Source organism: Apis florea, unplaced genomic scaffold, assembly GCF_048593485.1.
Source record: "Apis florea isolate Af1SG1 unplaced genomic scaffold, ASM4859348v1 contig_2839_pilon, whole genome shotgun sequence".
Lineage (NCBI taxonomy): Eukaryota > Metazoa > Arthropoda > Insecta > Hymenoptera > Apidae > Apis > Apis florea.
The window spans coordinates 347,474-366,171 of record NW_028256653.1 but is presented as its reverse complement, the minus strand read 5'-3'; the positions used below and the strand labels follow the sequence as shown (position 1 = coordinate 366,171).

General features: G+C 39.7%; 1 protein-coding gene across 3 annotated transcripts in view; it reads left to right on the top strand.

Moving 5' to 3' along the window:
- Sema2a (Semaphorin 2a) overlaps window positions 1–18,698 on the top strand; it is a 677,811-nt gene that overhangs the window by 350,719 nt on the left and 308,394 nt on the right. The gene's annotated exons all lie outside the window — the stretch shown is intronic.

Here is an 18,698-nt window from a genome sequence, read left to right as displayed (position 1 = left end):
ACGCTCCTAATTAAATAATACTGATCGTTTCCAACAACACACCGTCATATCACGTGTCACCCAATCGAACCCAAAATCATTCCCAGCATCCCCTCGAACATTTTCGACCAAGACGTCAAAAATACCTTCCAAAAATGTGCTCGACGTTTATCGATAGATACACGGTGTCCTCCTGGTTGCCCATCCTCCCGCATTACCGATATTTCTTTTTCTCCTCCTCCGATTCTCAACTCCTCTCGCAACGTTATCGACACGTTGCCTTCGCCACGTCTCTTTTCACGCAGACATTCGTGCTCCATGCAATGGGGAGAAACGAGATACGGTTGACGACTACTGGTCGGCCGGTAGCCAGTATTAGATATCGTAATGGGGTATACGCGTTACAGCAAGTGTGGAACGGCGAACGTTGTCTGACCGTCGATATCGGTCTTTATATACCTGGCCTCCTGGCTTTGTGTCCCGTTATAGGCACGTTCCTCGTCGTCTCTCAGGCTGATTTTCTCAGGATAAATTTTCCTTAACCCGTTAACGAGCCACCACAGGGTGTAGGGGTTCTTTGACACCGTCGTCCGTCTTTTTCTTTTTCGATTCCTTTTACGCCTCGAAGCGGAATCGATCGCCGTTCCGCCCTTTGTAATTGACACGTACGGATTTGCCGGCCGATCCGAGGCGGAATTACGCCGACAGAGGGCAGAGTGGAGTTCTCGGCTCCGATCCAGCGATTCAACGTTTTTAATGGAGTATCCCCATCGATTCGAGGCGGATGATGTTTTCGAATCGATTTCACGGGTAAAATGGTTTTAAGTGATGGGATTAGGAGATGATGGCCGCGTGAAAGCGATGTTAAAGATCGATAACGCGAGGGTGGTAGTTTGTTGGGTTTGAATACGCGATGTAAATGAAACGTGGAGGGGAAATTCTTTTTTTTTTTTCTCAGTAACAATTCAACAGTTGTTGAAATTGTTTAAACTTGAAAAAAATTATAATAAATTACGTGTCTTTGATTAATCTTATTGATAGTCGAACGCACGTATTTTTTTTTCTTTTTTTTTTAATTTAACGTTTTAACGTTTTTCTGATATTTCATTAACGGAAATAATATTTTCATTACCTCGTGATATTCATATTTAATAATATTTTCATTACCTCGATAATATTTTCGTTTTATTATTATTACATTTATATACATTTTATTATTTCGACCTGCCCTTATTTTAACGTACGTAAATATTATTGAGAATAATTCAGAAATAATATATATATATATGTATGTATATATTATATATATAGCCAATAAAACGAATAATTGAAATTTTAACAACCAAATTTAAACGAAATCGATATCATGCACGTTTAATTAATATGCTCGATAAAAAAAAAAAGAGAAATATATAATATTTCCCATTGGAAACCGCGATCTAAACTTCAATGGAAGATTACGGTATCGACGTTTGAAATCGGGCGACGCACAGATTATTCCAGAAATCCAATTTTACCACGGATGCCGGTATCCTCTCCCTCTCGTATCCACCATTATGCGCATGCAGCGTGCACAGTGAAAATAAAGAAGAAGAGGGAATAGAAAAGATGAATAATAAATTGCCGGCAAATCAACTCACGCGATCATCGCGAAGAATCGAAAGACTTCCTCGAGATTCGTCTAATACAGGCCCCATTCACTTAATTAACGGGAGACCCTTTTTCATTCGCGGTAATGCGTGTTCGCGCAGAAAAAGAGGGAGAGAGAGAGAGAGAGAGAAAGAAAGCGCTCCTTTAGCACGCTCGTCGTATTGTGTTTGCCCTCATTTGCGAATAAATCCTGATTAGAGTGGAACCGTATCGCGGTTCTGAATCGAGCGGCAATCTCTCTCTCTCTCTCTCTCCATTCGCTTCAGTCCGAGCGATACATCGCTCGGGGCGGAATTTTTCTTTGCAACTTTTCAAAAGATGAATTCCACGATGCGTTTGTATGGACGAACGAATTTCAGAATCTCGGTCTTGGTACGGATTTTTCTTTCTTTCTTTCTTTCTTTCTTTCTTTTTTTTCCCCCTATCCTTTTTCTTTTTTCTTTTCTTTACTTTTTCCTCCCTTTCTCTTTCTCTCTCTCTCTCTCTTGAAGGAAGAAAAGCCTGGATCGGCGGAGAGAGTTAAAGGCGAAGAGGGGAAGGCGAGGTCTTAGAGGGCGGGGAAGCATTTTTGGATCCGTGCCAGAGAACGTCCTCGCCTCTCGGTGAAAAGGAAGGACCGTGAAAAAGTTCGACGAAAGAATCTTAGCGGGTCCAAAAATAATGCCTCGTAATTCGCCGAGTAATAATAATGCAGGTTGACTCCTGTGATTGTGCGCTCTACCCGTTCGGAATGGCTAAATCGAGATCAACTGGAAAATCCTTCTGCCTCTGGGATTCTTTCTTCTCTCTCTCTCTCTCTCTCTCTGACGTGATTCACGAAGTTGGACCAAGTGTTCGTTATTATGTAAAATAGATTTTTTTTTAAATCGAGGTCAAAAATGACGAGGACGAAGAGAACTCGTCACATTTATTATTATCGGAGAAGAACGTTCGCTTTTAATTTTTTTTTTTTTGGAAAAATATAGCGTGCACATATATTCATAACGTAACGAGAAAAAAAAGGAGAAGAAGAAGCGTAATCACTTCACTTTTACCCATCGTATCGCGATCGGTAAACGATCCCTCCACTCCAACAATATCGAATTTCTTACATGATCATGCTGTCGCTCCCAATCTCGTTCACGAGTGAATACATGGCGCGGATAATGGGACAAGCTCGACTTGTTTGCCCTTTTTTTTTCTCCCTCCTCCTCCTCCTCCTCCTCCTCTTCCTCCCGCTTATATAGAAGAGGATTTTGGACGGGTGGAGAATCGGTGGAACAACATTTATCGAGATTGGCCCCGGGGCGAGTTTGAACAATTCGCCGTATCGGAGAGGCGAGTGGCGGGTAGATGTTGTCGGGATTTTCGAAAATCTCGAAAAGCTTGCACGAGCATACGATCGGTAGCGCGATAAATATAACCACTCGTGCGTATAACGTATGCGCGGATAGCGATTTTGTATTCGACGCGCGGCCGATCGCCTATCCCTCTTTCTCTCGCTTCATGCCAATTCGTGCCAACTCTCGCTATATGTATATGTATATATATATATGCCGCTGTTTGCAGCGTATTTCGATTGCATTACCTTTTCCGTGCCATTGCTCCCTCCTGTTTGCAGGAAAAATTCGATACGCGGGCCGATTTTTATTTTCTAGAGATTTTTATGCCCTCCCTCGTATTCTCTATCCGCCCCACTCCTTTCTTCTTTCTTTCGCTGTTTCGTTACGGCACACGATTATGGTTGTTTCCGCGGGTTTCGAGCGGGTTGCACGCTTCGTTTCTGTTCGAGAGGATTCGTGTAATTTTTGCTCGTCGACGAGTAATCGGAAGGATGTGTTCGTTTCGATTTTTTGTGTGACGAAGAAAAGATTAAAATGTTGTAATAAATTGGTCAAGGAATATACTTGTGGACAGTTCGTTTAATTGTAAGATTGTTAAAATTTTTCGAATAATCAGAAGGTACTTTTTAATTTCGAGGCTTATAAAGGATCGATTATTATTATTATTATTATTATTCCGTTTTTCTCGTTATTTCTCTTCCTCACAAATAGTAGAAGAAATATTCGGTGAAATATTCGAGGAGAATAAGTTTCATTATTTTAAACTACGATGTCGTAGAACGATGCGAATTAAAAAGAAAAAAAGTATTAAACAGTGTTTTTAATATCTCGTATCACTCTACAAACTACTTTAGTTAGCTCTAGTTATATCGTCTATTCGCCAGTTCTTTTGCACTTAATTTTCTTCCCTCGATAAAAACGGATCGTAATTACGTGCGAACGGACGAAGGAAAGAAAGAAAGAAAACCTTGTTCTCTCATCGTGGCGTGATTACAAGCAAGCAAAGGGCGGAAAAAATGTTTGCAATGAGCATAAACAGTTGGAAGGAAGCGGTGCGGTTGAAAAACCGTGTATATCGATCAAGCTTTGCGATTCGTGCGTTCGATATTTTTTACAAGTTGCACGATCGATCCTCTTTACACGAGTCACAATCAAGCCTTTCAAACACGCGAGACAAGATCTCTCGCATGATGTTCGTTAAACAAGGAGATTGGATAAGGAAATCATTCTTTCGCCGATGTAACACTTCTTCTCTCGATACCATCGAAGTGGCCACCTCGCGTGCCGTGCTCCACTTCGATTGCATACTTTGCAAATACGTGTATGGAAAGCATGGAAGTTTCTTTTTCTTCTTTTTCTTTTGCCAGGCTTAGCTCTGTAAACCGTCTCGAGAATTGTTGCGAATTAAATTGTAGGTTTAAGGCCATCATCATTCAGTAAGAAATCGTAAAAGTATGCAATGGAAATGAATGCTATCCTTTAAATTAGCGAGAGGAAAAAGGAGCGAACTACGAACTCTTTGAAACTCTTTCGTTACGAAGAATGGAGTTTTTACAGCATAAGTGTTAAGGATCACACTTAAGTTATATTCTCTCGAGAATCGTTCTTAACAATTAATCTCTTACAATCTTGCACTTTCGATGGCTCCACTCGTGACAATGAGATCACTAAGTTTCATCTCTTAAATTATCTCTCGAGAGGATTTCTCCCGAACGTTTTATTCCCAATATGCTTCTTTCAAGATTCGTTCTATTCCCAACAATTCTCTTCCTCTATAAGTTTCTCATCACAAGCATCAGGTTAATTAACCTTAGACTCGTCTGACTGCAAAAAAAAAAGAAAAATTCTTCTCGCAATCCAATTGCACTTAACACGGGTAAAACTTCTATTAGCCGGGTTAATCGGAGCTTTATCGCCTGTGTCTGCCCCCATCTGTGCATCCGTTAGGATAGCTTTTAACTTTTTCGTGCGCGATACCGTGGAGGAGGTACGATGCCAAAGCATCTCTGTAGCTTTAGATTCCGTGGATTGAACGTCGAAAGGAGGGGCAGGTCAACAGAACGTGAATTCTCACGGTGATCGATTACGCTTAGCCCCCGTTCGAATCCCTCTGAAATGCGATCTGGGAATCGTGCAGGGAGTCCTCTGGTTTACCGCGAAAGAGGAAAGTCCTGACGAAGGACTCCTCGGGGAATATTCGTTCGCCACGCCACGATCACGGGACACATGCATCCTCACAGTTTCGAAACCAGTGTGCACAACAGTGTTACGAGCAATGAGAAGTTTTTGCGTGGTGCGTTTATACGCGTTTTATCTCGTGTCTGTTGATTTGAATTTGGCTCGGACCAAGGAGTCTAGGTCTCACTGTTTATTCGGGCCTTCCTAATCTTAATTATTCGATTTACTTTATTTTCCATTTATGTATAGCGAAATTTTTAACGAATAATTCAAAGATATATCGGATATAATAGACGAGCTTGAAGATTTCTCAGTTAAAACTAACTTGAGCATTGTTATTTGTCCATTAAAAGAATTATAATGTTAATATTTGTTAAATTTATCGCCATGCTTTGTGATAGATTTTACTCGTCATACAGCGTATGATGGTGCATCAATCATCATTTTCTTTCGATTAGGTTCAAAATTTGATATCGCTTCGATAATTGACATAATCGAAGGAAAAAATTAGAGAGAAAGTAGCAATAATAGAATAGCATAACATGTTGGTATTCATAATACCATTATACCTTTCCAAAAAAAAAAAAATTAGAATAGTTAGACAAATAGAGTTACATTTCCAACGTGGATGGTGTCGTTAAACAACAGACAGATAACATTGCGAATCGAATTCCATGCATTAAACGATCAATCATCGTACTTTAATTCTCTCCCACGCGAAGCACCCGGAATCGATGATCAGAGTTAATCCGATCACAAATTTCGTGACAAGCGTAATTAATATTTCCATCATTCGTCTGAAAAATATACTTTCGACAATTTTTTCAAAAAATGCTCTGCTGAAACAACATCCCTCTTGCATCAAGCCCAAACACTTCTAACACGCGACACCCGATCAATTCGAACCGCAAGCGTCTTTAACCGGCCCAACTTCCCGCCAACTATTATCAACCAGCATTAACTGGAACGTTGCCCCGTCGTATCGACGCGTTAACGAACCCGATTCCAATGGCTTTCGGCCGTGCACGCTCGCGCATCTCCCGAGATTTGCATCATCATTGCGTCATTAGCGCGTATTCGTCGGGACGTGGAGGGGTGGCGTGGTCAGTGGTTCATACCGCGATAATTGTATCGACGCTATCAGACAGATCCCCCCGGGTTTCTCCCCGCTCTCTATCCGTCTCTATCTGTCTATCCATCTCTGGTTCTCCTCTGGTTCTCGAGCCGTGGAATGAAAAAAAAAAAATATTCCTGGTTAGACGTAGGGAATAAAAAAAATCGTGGAAAAAGGGAGACAGAGAGAGAGAGAGAGAGGTGAGGAAGATGAGAGGCACGGTTCACCGAACACCGTTTGTTCTTTCCGGGTCGGTGGACCGTGCAATCTTTTCGCAAATTCAGGTTACTGCGGAACTGCCGGTCAACCTTCTGCCTTCTCTTGTCAACAAGTATTTCGTTCTCTTCTTTGTCTTAGCGTCTCGCTTTTTTCAAAATTTTCGATTCGATTCTTGTGAGTGAGAAATGAGAAAGGCGTGAAACTTTTTGAAAATTGAAGCTGTCTCGTTCAGGGAGGGATCCAGCCAGTTTGTCATCATCATTGAACACCAAGTAATTCGTCTTATGGCGGTTTGTGTTATATTTAAGGGAAGGAAAACGGTCGTGTTTCGCTCTAATCGTTCTAATTTAAATTGGTGATATATAAATTTAAAGAAAAAGTTTCCATTTCGATACGATCTTCTATTTCTAAATCCCTTCCTTCCTCTCCGTTCCGATATCTTATCATCTCATTCAGGGGGGAAAAAAGAAACGTCGAATCGAAACTCGCGAACGATATCCATTTCTTTCGTTTCGACTCCTCGATGCTCTTCGATAAACGCACGATACACGGGAATTCGAAAGCGGCCCGAATCCGTCTAATCCCAATGTGGATATCGTAGTTAGATTAGTCGTGAGGAGGTTGGAAACGTCGATCTTAACGACCCCGATCGTAACAACGTTCCGGTGACTATTACGTCAGTTGCCGGGATCCACGGTACTTAACGTGATCGAACCGCTTCGACTACTACTCCCTTAGTTACGTAAACTACCTCTCTCTCTCTCTCTCTCTGTCGAGCTATCGAATCGTGGCCGCGTCTATTCATTGTCCGTCTTACAGATATGCCTTGGGTTTCTCTCTCACTAGATCAACGGACCCGTGTACTCAGCCCGGTAGATTAGTCTACGTCCAACGTGCATACGCGTCGGCGACGTTACGGTCATTAATTTCATTAATTAAGGGAAGGAAACCTCTCCTCCTCCCGCTGGCAACGATGCGCTGACTGCTTGCAAATCTTCGATTTTATATATACGGGATCGGTCAACCGAGAGGCGAGAGTACACCTCTCGGGGCTTGGATTTATTGGATCCAGGCGAGTGTTACGGGCGATTATTAATTGGGCGGATGAAGCTAAGGGAAGGATATTCTTCTTTAATTCCGTTCTCGAATTTATAGAACGAATTAATTCGATCATATATATGTGTTGACTCGATAAATATAAATTTTATAACATGGACAAGAAAATTAGAAAGGAAAGAAGGGACGAAAGAAACTTTCCGCTCGCCTTATAATCTGCCTGATTTCACGGCTGATGTCCGTCGTTAGAACCGTTTGGCCGGGCATTACGATGATCCGGGATGATCATCGCACGGGGGATGATTAATCGAATCGTTTGTCGAATTCGAAACAATTCGACAATCCATAATTGACGTTTCGCACACTTCCATCTATCACCCGAATATTCCCAACACAGCGACTGTTAATTCCCTATATTCCCGATCCGTTGTTGGAGCGAATAACTCGAACGCGAAAAACGTACGTGCATGTCTGATGGAGAGAGAAAGAGAGAAAGAGAGAGAGAGAGGAGAAAAGGAAACGAGCAAAAGGAAGGGGAGGAGGAAGAGAAATTATTGTCGCGGCAAAGTTGAGCAAACATTTGAATGCGCAGGAACAGAGCATCCGGGCAAGTTCTCATTTCACCAGTTTTATGCGGTAAATAAAACTTTATACCGATCTTGGTACAGGCTCGGTGCCTTTTACTTTATACCGCTTGTCTTTTTTTCCAACTGTCCTCTCTCTCTCTCTCTCTCTCTCTTTTTTTGTTGTTTTTTTCTCTCTCGTTTTTTTTCCCCCCTCCCCCTTCCTTGTTACGCTCAATCCTTCGCACACAGGGTTCTCACTAGCGAGCACATATTGACGTTATTGCGCAAACAGTACAGCTGCACCGGGTTCCGATGAATATATTGTTGATTCCGCGACAATTTATGCGACCGTGCCGCCCGACCACATTTCAATCGCGAATTATTCAGCTCCGGCTGACAAGCACTCCATCAAAGTGCATTCATATAAATAATTACATCGGCCGGCATTATTAAATCATTAATTTCAATTCCGTTCGGCCGCCCAGCCAACAACCTATTAGTTATCGTTCGCCGAGCGGGCCAACGATGAAATTCCGACAATTCGTCATAATCTCGCGCAAATGTTGCCCCTCTCGCGAGACATTATCGCCCAGGACACTGCTGGACATTGCTGACATCGTACGCCGCCGCCCTTTCATTTTCCTTGATTCCTACCTAGTTATTTCGTCCGTCGAAATAATTTTCTTTCCTTTCCTTTTTTTTTTTTTTTTTTTATAGAGCCGTGCAAAGTTTTGGGCATCCATCGAAGGATGTTTAATTGGAAAGATAATAATAATAAAGTTCTTCGTTTGTCGGGCGGAATGTATTGAATTTGTATTGAATACACAAGTCTGTGAAAATGTATTTTAATATAAGGAGAAATTGTAATTTATTTTTAAGATAATTCGTTGAATTAACGAACGTTACAACGTTTAAAACGTAGTTTCCAGGAGAAGAAAGTAAGTGTAGTAATATACAGTATTGATTTTTAATCACGCTCTGTCTGTCCCATTCGTCATTTAGACGCTTTTCGGAGTTCGATAGGTTCCAAGCTTGAATATTTATAGCGATTCAACAAAAGCATCGCGCTGTTAAATATAAATATTCATACCGTTCAAGGAACATGTGTAGCGGGCTTCGCTTGCTTGTCACGCAAACTCTCGTAATGGGCCATGGAAAAGGTTGTTGGAAATTTTTTAAATATTTTCTGAAAAAATTTTCCGCAAAAGTGAAAAAGGAGGAGGAAGAAGAAGAAGGAAAGAAGAATAATAGAACGATGAAATTATTTCGATTCGATTATCTCCTCTTGCGTTCGAAACTCGATCTGATTTAGCATTAAAAGCTTTTCCAATCTCGATACGACTTGCCATCCTTTCTGTTTCAAATCATTTATCGTTCCATTTAAAATATCACAGTGGTTTCGAAAACCACTTTAACACTCTGTACAAAACATCGTGTCGATCACTCTCTCACAGGCAGAAATGATAATACCTCGAAATTTCTCCATTTCAACATAGACATATATATATATACAATCGTTTTTGTATTTTTTTTCGAGATTGTCTCTTATCTTTGGAAATATATCCGATTCGAGGCTATTTTTAAGGCTACTTGTATTTCTAACTAGCATTTCCAATAACGTTCTATTTTTTCTTCCCCCTTTTTTCGCGTTAAATTACACCGTCGAAGTATTCGAAATATCACGGGGTACTGTCAATTTGCTCGTGACCACTAGCTTGGACAGAAACAATCAGTGGGGGAGTGACATGACAAGTCGTACTTGTTGTTGTCAGCCGCAAACGTATCTCACCAATTTTCGAGATAGATTTTCTCGAAAACGAAACCTCGAATGAAAATGTTCCATATCGCTATTTCAGATTCTATTCTTGTGCTATTGTTGCGTGTGTCCGATTGATTATTCTCATTTCGTTTCAGCGTAACTAGATTAGATAATTTTACTTGGAATTGTAATATATAAGAAGTAAAGAATTCTTCTTATTCGATAATAAAATAAACTCAACTGCTACGTTAATCTTCGTAAACAATTGAAATTTTACTGCTTGCGTTAATTTTCAGTAGTGAAATTCTCAAATGTAACAAGTATATTCAATTCTCAAGTGTTCTGTCTGAATATAAAATGAAAATATGCACTTGTAACTATTAAAACCAAGATTACCAAATATTTGAAAATTTTTTGAAACCATTCGAGAATAAACGTGACAGCAAAACTCGAATCACGGATTTTTCTAAACAGAAAAATTATCGAATAAAAATAGTTCACAAGCCAAATACTATCGCGATCTTGTTAAATTTAACAGATTATTAGACGAAACTTGGATAGATTCCACGTCATTCGATTCGAAAGCCGGAAGTTGAGGGTGCATTCCGTGCACGCGATTTTTGTGAATTGTTGAATGGACATGCGTGGAGTTATCTGTATCGAATTGTTCCATTGCCTCGTCTGTATCGAGTCCAATGGAACCGCGGTCGTCCGTATCACCGCCGCATAGATTCCATGTTGTCTTTGTCTGAATTGACAGGGATCCAAGCTTACTCTCGCGCTTGACGGATACTTCTGGGGGAGGGGAGGGTCATCTGTATGGGGTTTGATGGGGCCCGTGGTCTTCTATATCAAATCGAACGGAAGCCAGATTTACCTGTATCGAGACGAGTGGGATCAGAATTGTCTGTTAGAAGTTTATTGAACCAACTGGTTTACGAATCTACCTTGTGCGTTCCATCTGTCTGGCGTTGCCCGTGTTGGTCGTCGGTGGTCGTGAATTCGGCTTTGTTTATGATGCGTGTCATAAATTTGCGAATATATTCGCGTATGGTTGCTGGCCAGGTATGGCTGTGTTAATACGAGTCGTCGTTCACTCGTTGAGTTCTTTATCGCGTGCTCGTATCTGACGATACCTGAAATTATTAACGCGTTATACGGTTGCGAATAATATTGAAGAGATAGAGAGATAGTGATATGTGTTAATAGAAGAAGATTTAAGAAATGTCTGGTTAATTAAATTCCACGTATTTGAATAATTATAAATTGGCGATTCAATCATGTGGACGTCCTTATAATACAGGATATACATATTTTGAATCGTTGATATAAAATAAATGATGAATAAATTTATGAAGTATCGATCGATAATACGCGCGTTTCATACGTTTATTACGTATTTAAAAGCAAATATTTTATTCAATCCGTCTGCATGAATGGACTATTTATTAATTTAAAAAGAAGAATCATAAGAGGAGGGAATTATAGGCAGGCTGAAAATATGCATTTTCTTCCATTTAAACAATTCGTTTTAATTACACTTCTAGTTTTTCGAATACTCGATTGGCAGAGTGTACTTTATTTACTCGTGTCCCAAGTGCTATCTAATCGTCGAAATCGTCAATTTCCAAAAATTTCCAATATTACATGTTCACTTTCGTTTAAATAAATTTCATTTTTCATTGGTCTTAATTTATGATAAATCGAACAGTTGATTACAATTCTTCACTCGTATATAACATCGTGGATATTCCTCACAATCACCATGCAATCGAGAACGCAGAGAGCGTAATCAGAATTAATACCCCGTGGCACAAAAACCGAGGAAAATCATCACATTCACTGTCCCTCGATTTAATTATCACTTTCCCCGTACAACTGCCACGCTTTTTCACTTTCCAATAGCATTCTCGCTCGTTCCGGTTCGACGACCGCGCTCCACCTCGAAATCCACTTACGGAATCGGCGCGAAACGAAAGGCGCGAGACTCTCGCATATTCCATTATGTTGGAGAGAGAAGAATCTCAACCGAGGACGAGACGAATGGCCGGTTATTTGAAAAACAAGCTTGGACGACGATGCGGTCGTGCAATTAAATATTTGCACTGTCATCGCCTCGTTCGATACCCGAATTGATAGTGTTCCATTTTGTACAACGGTTACGAGCTCTGCTGTTATGCTATAAACACGGGCGTTGTTCAGGATCATCGTGTACTCCTCTTTTTTTTTCACCAGCTACAAATCGCGGGATTTTCGTTTGTTTTTCTCTCCTCTCCTCTGATTTGCCCCCTTTTTTCTCTCTCTCTTTTTCTTTTTTCTTTTCTAACACATAACGGTTCGGTCAATTTTCACGTGGCAAACGTTCTCTCTGGAACCTTTCGGCGCGGGTACAAAGCGATCGAAAATTTCCTGTTCGACGAGCTGATAAAACTGCTATGGGCGGAAGATGATTTCGTTTGGTTGGAAGTTTGGCTGTGTATCATGCTGGTCAGAATTTGTTATCTTCTTTTTTTTTTTTTGATAAAGGGTGAACTGGAAGAGCGCTAAGAAGCGGAAATTGATTGGGACGGCGTCGGATGCAAAATCGTTAAAATGCTCTATTGAGTTAAATTCCTTGATGAAATCTCAAAAAGACTGTCTTTGAAGGTCTCGTAAATATCAATCGATCTGAAAACAGAAGAAGAGAATAGGAATCAAAGTCGCGTCGTTTAAAAAAACAAACAAACGAACAAACAAAAAAAAAAAAAATCCCATTTTAAAATTGAAACAACGCGTCGAGAAATCTCGTTAGAGCGCAAGAACGTGTTGTTTTTCCATCCCTTGTCCCGCCGGCGCGATTCACTGGCATGCACAAAGCTCAATTTGCCTTTGAAAATCGATGCTTCGCGGCTCGCTTTTATCGTCGGGGAATTTCGTCGCGCCCGCGTTACACCGTTGCGTGTCCACCTCGATGCGCGCGCATGCGCGCCAATTTTGAACCCGTCTGCCCGTTCACAGCCTCTTTGCCCATCAAAATGCCGCCCAATTAAAGATAACTCGATCGTTTCAATGACGACGCTTCTCGCGATTTTCGTCGTGCAAGGTATTTTTCAACGTCGTCGATTCGAACGTAGCGGAAAAGCTCGTAAATTGGGGCGCGTAAACAAAAAACGGGGAAAAGAGGAGGGCTTAACACCGTTCCTCTCTCGACGAATTTATAAATAATTTACCGTCGAAAGCGGGGATTTCCGCTTTCTGGGAAATATTCTGTGGAAGATTCTTTCCTTCGAAGGAAAGTTTTATCGATTCGTTGGAGAGGAAAACGAGCGCGATCGTTTCGAGCTAACGAGAGAGAAAGAGAAAGAGAGAGAGAGAGAGTGTGAGTGTGTGTGTATACAAATTGAAGGGATCGAAAGAATTCGTAAGGTGCGATTAAGGATTTCTTTCGACACCGATAAGAGCGAAACACTGCCAACTTGACGCGAGCCAGGTTGTTAATTGCGGTCGTGGAGTTGTCATAAATACACGTTTCCTCTGGAATTGCGTGTAATTGGAGTGAATTACGATCTCGTATCGAGATCAGCTTCGAAAGATTTGAGCGGCGTTCGACGCTTTTACGAGAGTTTTTGTTACCAGAGTTTTTATGCTGTTTTTATACGCGGTGTAAATAGAGGATAAAAGTAAGTGCGAGAAATCGTGTATTGTTATTTATGTTAATGAATGGCGTGAAGGGAATGCTGTATACCGAAAATAGAACGACGATATTTTAATTAATACCGTACGTGTTAAGAGAGCGATAGTTTCCATAGTTTATGTTTTAATTAAGTTGATCGATTTTAAATTAAAATAAAGTAAAAATAAAAAAAACGTGTCTTGATAAATTTTATTACGCTCAGTCTTCGTATATATTTCGTTTAAAGTATGAGGTAAAATGAATGAGAAAGCGTTTTATCGTTGCATTCGTTAATTGCGAAATAACACGTGAAGAGTAGAGGAAGATCAATATCACGAGAATAAATTTTTAATCGGATAAGGATTACTTTTCTATCAATTGTTTTTTCTTCTTTTCTTTTTGTTTTCAAGAAACATGAACGTTCTAAATTGATAGTCTTGTTTGAAATAACCAAGCCTCTGCGAGAAAAAAAAAAAATTCCACCGTATTTTAATAGGGACGCTTTTAGCAAGGTTCAAAGTGTTGGCCGTGCATCAGACGAGACGAATCGATAACGAACCCCGTTCTGCTTCATCGACGACCAGAGGCCCCCGCATTCCATATGATTACGTATTATAAAAACGATCAATCGCTCGTGAAAATTCGTGAAAGGTCCCGTTTCCAGAGTGGCGATCGCGTTGCCCCTTTTGTCTGCGGCGGTTGAAATCTTCGAGCAGATTCGAGTTGGAGAGAGCGAAACGTTTGTCTTTCCCTTGCCCTTCTCTTTTCTTTGATAATTCGACTATCGATTCTGAAATGGACATCGAATGATTATCGGGGGTAAATCGAATGAATTAAAGTGGATTAAAATACGTGTAATAAACCAATAGCTTATCGTTCTATGTTTATCAATTTTTAAGAAACGATTACTCTGCTAGATTTCTTTGTTTTTTTTTTTTTTTTTTTTTGAAATACTTTTTTTCGAAATGAGAAATTTCGATAAATGATACGATCCAAAGTATTAATTATTCCTCTGATCCAATTATTATTCCTTTTTAAAATCCTACTAATATCTGCAATATTGCACGTTTAATTTTTCATCAAGCAAGGGACGATCTCTCATCTGAAATCAACATTTATACGAATTATACGAATTGAATTAGCCGATAACTTAACAAGTCTGAAATTCAATTATTATCGAATACCATTTCCATCGCAACTCGATCCAAATCACTTTCTAGACAATCAATCAACACCTGATAGCGGAGAAACGAATGTTTCGAATTCGATGATTAATCTGCAAGCGTATATTAGTCGGGTAAATTGGTCTTTCGTAATGTAATCCGACTGCTAAGTTGATGATTTAAAGTCGCGTGATAATCCGTCAGGGAATGAAATACGTGTCATGATCGAGATTGGTAAACGCTAATAAATCCCAACGATCCGCCCGCGCGAATTATCCAATCCCCCTTTCCGTTCAAATCTTTTTCCAGGAAAAATATACACGCGCGGCGACTGTTTACAACAACAAGTAAACAGTGTTGATGTTGTTGAAACCTTTAATACCTGTGTAAAATTCACTCTCATAACGCCACCCTCGAAAATATCGGGAATGGCGCGGTTGTTGAACGGGTAAAGAAGGATTATATCGCGAAGCCGGAATGAAAATCGAAATTTTTCGAGTGATAGCTTTTTAATTATTTCGAAAGGGATTCGCGTTGGCCTCGACGATATTTGAGTAATATTTGATAACGATATATTGTTAAACTGTTTAAATATTTTAAAATATCGGGGGCCAACATCGATTGTTTTCATTTTTCTTCTTTTGTTTCGAAATTGAACGAACGATCCTGTTCGTTTAATAAGAATAAAAGCTTTCGCACGAGATAGATACAACACGTGTACTGCGTCCAAGTATTTTCAAGATGATTTCTTGTATACAAAACATCACGTCAAAATTTGTTTCCAAGATTCCAATTCTCAACTTCTTAAAACAAAGAAGAAGAAGAAGAAGAAGAAGAAGAAAATCAACAAAAATAAGTTTCGAGATCTCGAAAGTTTCCCTCGAAATTCGATTCCCTCGTAAAAATCAAGCCCCCAACCCAGCTCCAGTTTTAATTAATCCAAACAACGAGGACGGTTCGCCAGAAGTGTCCCGAAGAAAGCAAACGCGTTTACCGAAAGGCTTATCGAAAAAGGGAGGGGCGAGTTTTCGAGGGGCGCCCGCGAGTCGATTCCTCGGAAGCGCAGCTGTTCCACCAGCGACGAAGCAATTACCAAGGAGTGGAAGGTTTATCGGCGAAAATAGCCGTGTTGCGATAATTCTGGGGCCGAATTATTGCGTAGCCAGCCGAATAAAACGAATCGAGTCCCTGGTATTGGGCCCTCTGGTTAATGGAACGAGGGATCACCTTCATTTCAGTTAATTAATGGGGATTATAATTGGCAATTAGATGCGTAACGAAGGATACGAAGTGTGAGAAGACGAGATCCTGTGGGAACGAAAGAAAATAGGAAGTGGAAGTGCGATCGGTTGTCTCTCGGTGACTGAATGGCGGAATTGATTGGTTTATGGGAGAATGCTCACTTGTGAATGAGAAGTGTAATTGGGAATTGTAATTTTTTGGTCCTGGCGAATTCTTGGGTAACTTGTTAATATTTTGTGTATTGGTAATTGGCCATATTTCATCGTTGTTTTTCAGATTTTTTTTGATCAGATTCAATGTATAAAATATTTATATTCTCACTTTATGGATTGTTGAGATTTTTATCGATTAAACTGAGTTTAAACGCGCGATATAAATTGTTTTCATATCGTGAGAGGATCTGATTAAAGATTGAGATAAGAGTTTCCTATAATTTTGTTGTATATTATAATCGTATATTCGAGTAATTTTTCTCAAAGGATGTATGAACATTTTGGCGAATAAGTTGTGAACAAGTCGTGCAATTTTTTTCGAAAACAAGAGCAAGCACATTCGTATTAATCTAAAGAATCAAAAATTGTACGAGCGTTTTCAGGTGGTAGCAACGACATCTGATGTTTTAATGTATGGAAAGATATACGTATCTTTTTATTTGGAAGCTCGAATCTCATCGATTGTTCTTTTCAAATATCTTTTATTCAGTTTAAATGGAATGTGCGAGAAAATGTTATAGCATAAAGTATATAGAAGAATATACAGGATATTTTTATCTCCCCTACTATCAATATGAAAACATTTTATGATTTCTGCATTTCGTGCGGAATCGAACTTTTTAGATTAATTTAAATAATCATTTTTTACCTTAAAAAATTCTAATCTCACAAGCTATATCCACGATCTTTCGTTTTACATTCATTGCCAAAATTTCCCTCTTATATTTAAATTATTCCCTAATATTTGCAGTCTCCATCGATATTTTTATCCAACGACTTACATACGTTTGACGTGGAATTACAAACAGAAAGATGTAAAAGGGGTGTAAGGTTCAGGGTTACGAGGAAAGTTTTAAATACATAAATCGTGTTAAACTCGGTGGCAACAGATGTCTAGACCTTACTTGAATTCGAACTGTGTCACGTTGATGCCCATAGTCTATGCTACACGCGTTAGGATTGTTAATTAATATTCTAACTTCTAACCCTTCCAACCTAGATATAATACCTATGAAGTTGGGAAACGTGGGCCAAATGTAAATGTAAATGATGAGTGTGTCGAAAAATCAATATACAGATAGATAGAAGAATTCCATACGTCGAATGTTTTTAGCCATTTGTTATATACATACAATTATTTAATCCAAAGCTATACGAATATTATAATTATAAAAATATATTATTATTATCAATTCTCGAATATCAAACATATAATAATTGTATGCATTTTGATATTCATTTCAAATCAATTTATTCCCTGTAAAACAAACATATCGATAAATTATTAGAAACTATACTTCACATACATACCTACTAAGCATAAAACCTAAAATCCGTTCAAATACCCGAGGCACGAACAACTCACCGTCATCTTAAAAAAGTTTTAACCTTTCGTTCGCTGGAATGAGAATAATTCTTCCAGCAAAGCCATCGGTTTTTTCATTTCCTCGACGATACGACGATCGTCGTGATGGTCAAGAAACGGTGCAAAATTAAGCTGGTTGCCTTCGGTTCTTCCGGTTCTCGCGAGCTAAGTAGATCTGCAGTTTGATGGGAGATAACTCGACAGGGTATTGACGTCGATTGGTGGCATCGATCACGCGGCGTGTTCAACACGCGTGTATCAATCACAGGGGCGACGTTATCGGCCGATATCCGATATGCCTGCTGACTGTATGCCGCGTAGCTTTTTGTCGGCGAGAACCCTATCAATCGGAGATAAGAAAGGGGCGAAATCCTCCTGGTCCAGGGAGGCAAAAATAGAATACACCCCTGGCGTCGCGACGTTGCTCACCGAGTGTACACACCCGGAATATGATATCTTGTTCTTCTGGCTCAATCTGTTCGAGGGGAGAATATCGAGCAGAGCAACGGTCGAACGAAAGAAAAAGGGTCTCCCTTTTTTTTTTTTTTTTTTTTTCGATTTGGAAAAATTGTGCATCTTGATTGGTGATGACGCGTTAAAAGCAATAAAAATACGTTGAATTTTGAGGTTCTGAAAGAAATTGGAAAATTAATTTTGATGTTGGCGGGTGTATCATTATTACGTTTTGGCTGCCGGGAAATGAGATAAGAAGAAAAAAAAAAAAAAAAAATATCGCAAGCTGAGCCAGCCAGACTCAGACTCTCATTGGAAAGATATATATATATATATAAGGAAACGAGGGTGACTGAGATAAGGGCTCGCAAGGGTTACGACCTTGGGGGAGGGGAAATCCTCGAGTAGGATTAAAAGGCGCGCGCGCTCGATTCGGCGAGAGCATAAACCCCGAGGATCGTGGAAAATTCTCGCGTTGAATTGCGCTTCAGGCGGGAGAAAAGTCACGATTCTAACGATTATTATTATTGTTGCTACGCCTTCAGACGCGACATTTTGTTCCACAAAAATTCTCGATTCCCTTCTCAAATTGTATACATTTAATTGTTACATTATAGCAAACGAAATTAAAACGACAATGATCAACAGACTCGATCGATTCAACTCCCATCAATTCTCCTTAACAGCTGTAAAAATTTGTATTTCTATATAGCTAACGAAATAATAATAAATAACAATGATAATAAAAGAAAGAACCGTTACGTCAG